This window comes from Rhea americana, unplaced genomic scaffold (assembly GCF_003343005.1).
Source record: "Rhea americana isolate MKP2758 unplaced genomic scaffold, rheAme1 scaffold_46, whole genome shotgun sequence".
Lineage (NCBI taxonomy): Eukaryota > Metazoa > Chordata > Aves > Rheiformes > Rheidae > Rhea > Rhea americana.
Genome location: NW_028186601.1, coordinates 5,001,561 through 5,005,846, shown reverse-complemented (window position 1 = coordinate 5,005,846; position 4,286 = coordinate 5,001,561).

The following is a 4,286-nucleotide window of genomic DNA, read 5'->3' as shown; positions in this document are numbered from 1 at the left end:
CATGATTGCTGTGACTATCGTGCTCACACATTGCTCACATATCTCAGACGATACAGACATAATTCATTGAAACACTATTCTATGATACTCAAACTACCTAAACTGACCTTTTATTTCGTAATATTAAAARCAGAAAAAAAGAAAAAATAATCAGAATTACATGGCCATCAGAACTATCAAAGATCCACAGTGGAGTTGAGGCATTTAATTACAGCAAATTAACGTCTAGCATAACTGGTGTTCACAGAGCTCGTTCCTGTCTGCTCATACAAGCCCCAGGACGTTCAATCATCCTGCTGATGGACCTTCCCCAGGCTCCCACATCTCTGCTGCTGGGCAAATGTGTAACTGCCTGAAACACGCTGCAGCCTGCAAAGTTCTGCTGGTGTAGCCAGGTCAGCCCACCTGCTGCAAACACGGGGATGCTAGCCAAGGAGCACACTGTCTGATATGAGATCATTCAAGACAGCGACAAAGCTTGGTGCAGCACATGTGTGGACAGAATTGCTGTGTAGCTTCGAGGTTGCAACGTGCCGCGCGCCCCAGGCATCGCTAACAGCACGAGGCTGCAGCCTTGCCAGTCGCTTCTGGTAAATCCAGACCYGTCACTATGGTGGCATAAACCCCCGTCAGCTTAGCTGGATCAGCAGCGGCTCTGAAACAGATTCGTGACAGCGCTGAGCTTCCCGGTGCCCATGCCGTAAATGAGCCGTACTRCCAAGCGCCTCAGCTCCACGTCCTCAGTCAGCAGTGACCTCAAGGGACTCTGTCCTGCGCTAAACCTGGGTGAAATGCTTCCTCGGGGTGTGAAAATGGTCTTCATACTCTTCCTCTTCTTGATATGGAACAGGGCTTTGGACATAGATTTCAAAGTCTATCAGAATGTGTCCTGCTCCAGAGTCTTTTAAGTCTGCTGGTTTAAGTCTTTCTGCACCTGTCCTAAAGATGCTGCCTACATATTTTAATTAATTATTAATTAAATGATTATATGCATATACATATACACACACACACACACACACACACACACACACATATATAGTGACTTCCATAGATCTGAAAATAAAGATTACAGAAGCCCAGGATTTTCTTGTAAATTCGGATTAGTTTCTCAAGTCCTTGATCTGAAGTTGAAAGCAGTTTCAGGGAGGCGGCATTAAAACAGAGAAGAAAATCCTTTCTGTCAAAAAGTTTGACTGCAGAAAATACACCATTTCTGTTTCAGTTTGCAAATATATTTTTTCAAAGATTTAAATTTTAATCTTGAGGCTTGTGTCTCCCAGGCAACATCAAGAAAGATTAAAATGCAATGCGTTTTGATGGGCATCTTTTATTAAAATGCATGCAAAAGTTGTATCATCACCTTCAAGAAAAGTAGAAGTAACTAACAAAGTAATACCAGTTTATTTCTTCTCCACACTTTCTAGTCTCAGACTGGAGAGAGGCAAAGAAAACAGAGAACTGAGCATCACCCTTTTCATCTCAAAAGGCTTTGAGTGTCTTTGGCAAAACAACATTGTTTCTCTCATTCTCCGATCAGTGAAACTGAGAGAGGCTGCAGGCTCAGGTCTTGTATTGCAGCTTCCACTATGTTACATGTACCAACATCATCTTGTTGGTACCCCGTTGTACCTGAGATTTTTGAGATATTTGAATCCTGTGTAACTGAATACGGAGGTATTGCAATATTGCAATATTAGTTTTATCTTTTGACCTACTTTTGATCTACCGATATTCACTCAGGTTTTAGAAAGTATCACTTTCAACTTTTAGGCCTTTACTCCTGCAAGCTATATGGAATCTTTATTTTAGTATCTGTATCATCAGAATAAAAAAATCCTGACTCATTAACAAGACTGAGTAAAACTCTGATCTTATTAAAACTGATGGTAATAATTCCCTTGCCTTCAGGAAGTCCCTTTATCTGTACAGTTGGTGAAGAACACGCCTCAGAAAATACGGTAAAGCATGGGAAATATTCACCATCTCTGCCTACTGACATTGTATGTGTCATCTGTACACCACAGAAGAAAATACAGCTCTGCGCAGATCACTACAGAAAGGAAAAAGTGCTGATATACCAAAACTAATAAGCAGAAAGCAAATGAGGGGAATACTTACAGTTCAAATAAAACTTGTATTTCCACAATTCAAACAAAATCTCTATTTCCCTAAGAAATGTTTGGAGATGTCAAGAGTCATTGCAGCAGAATGAGAAGTTAAAATCCTTTCACCCCCTTTACTTTGGAAACATTCATCGCTGTGAGGGGACATGGAAGGGAAACCTCGACTCCCTACGGAAATGGCASGGCTTCCATGGGACTGTCCTTGAACGGTTCGGGCATCAGCCTGCAATGGGCTTTTTGGCCAAGGCTCCCRGCAGCAGGCATGGATTTTCCAAGGGGAGTGCTGGCGGCTGGGGACTCCCCGTCGCCGCCTGGTGCAGGACACCTGCTCCGGGTCATATGAGCACTGCGGGACTATTCTAGCTATTCTAATTTCTAGCTGCAGCAGTTTCCAGCCCTGGCCAGTGTCACTTTCATTGCCAGAATTTTTTGAAATGCAGCAGCTACTTCCAGGACCCATCTCATGTGTTATTTTCATTCTCCAAATCTGAAAGATCTAATCTCTTTCCGCCACGGGTAAAACCAGGTAAAACCCTGCCACTATTATTTCTGCTGCCTGTTGCTTAACTTTTAGATAAGTTTTGCTGATTTTAAGGGCCCAGTATTTCTATTTGCAAATACCTCTGTGCACACTCAAGTCAGACTGCACTTACCTTGTGCGTGTTTGCTAAACAAAAACGAGTTATTMAGATATTCAAAGCTGAATATAGGCCTATAGCTGAATGTATGGAGAGCTGATCCAAAGTCTTTGATATAAGATTGCATTGTTGGATTAGATTTCTATGTGAKGACTTAAACTAAAAAAAAWWAAAWWAAAWWAAAKAAAGACCTACTACAGTTCCCATTTCTCCAAATGAACCTTCAGAGAATGTATTTCTCAGCAGAAAAAAAATGTATATGCTATTTCTTTCAGGCAGTTGAGTCTTCATAAAAATAGCCCTGTCAGACCAGACAGGATACCCTGATGTCACAGGTAAGTGGGTTTATAAAAACACTAGTAAGTATCTGTTTAATCTATTGTATACTCAGATCATAGCAGCTATGGGTTTAAATAACATTCCTATAGTCTTTTCCATTATATCATTTACAATCGCTATGAGTGTGGTTTGGGTCTCACTGACMCAAAGCAAAGGTCTTTGCTTAAAGACCTTGCTGTAGCTCACTGTTACTGTGTGTTTATTCAGAGGGTGCTAATAACCTGACTATTCAATTTGTGCTATTTTTTCCCCCTTTTTTGTCTTCTAGTGAGGAGTTACAGATTGCCAACAGGCCTGCTTTGCACATCTTTGATCTTAATTAACCAAATTACAGATATCACTACAAAAACAACCGCATTAGCAGGTGGACTGTAACTGGCAGATCCTTGTCCTCAGAGTCCCCTTTTGCAGTTTTACAAGCATGTTGTCGTCATGCAGGTTAGAAATGCTCACTATTCCTCTGCTAAGTACTTACTTTACAGTATCATTTGATAACTGCTATGTTTATTTATAGAGGTTAATGCCAAGTTTCCATCTAACATCCTGGAGCTATGGCTCACTCAAAAAAAATATATCTTGTTCTATAAATAGCGTAATGACTTGCATTTGTAAGTTAGTGTTGATATATGCCACCTATTGCTACACTTTCAAGAAACAGCTAGCAGTGCTAAGGAGTAAATGTGCCTATTGCTAAGTTTCACATGGATTTCCACAGAAAACTGAGTGAACGTTAGTAATTCGGCCATTAATAAATGATTCTTGCTGGAATTTGTAATGCAGGCATTTAAAAATAAGTTTGCCCACTTTTAACTTGGGTAACTTTCTGTTTTTCTGCATTACCTTAGACTACACAGAGAATGTCTGTCTAATCCAATTGCACCAGCAGCAAGTCTGGAGCATTACGAGCGGCCGAGGCAGGTCAGTGCCGGGACCACTTTTAAGAGCCTGGTGACTGCCCGACCGACTGGCCGCGCAGGGAGCCGTCCGACTGCTAGTTTCCATCTCTGGGATCAAACCTTTCAAGGACACGTGTTTTCCTAGACCCGACCTGAGAAAATCAGCCAAACATGGAAAAAAAATTTTTTTTTTGAACTCCAGGATTTTATTCCCAGATGGAACTGCACAGCTCAAGCCCTGCGTTTTCAGTCAGGAAACGTCAGTCTCTTGGCGCTCCCCCCAACCT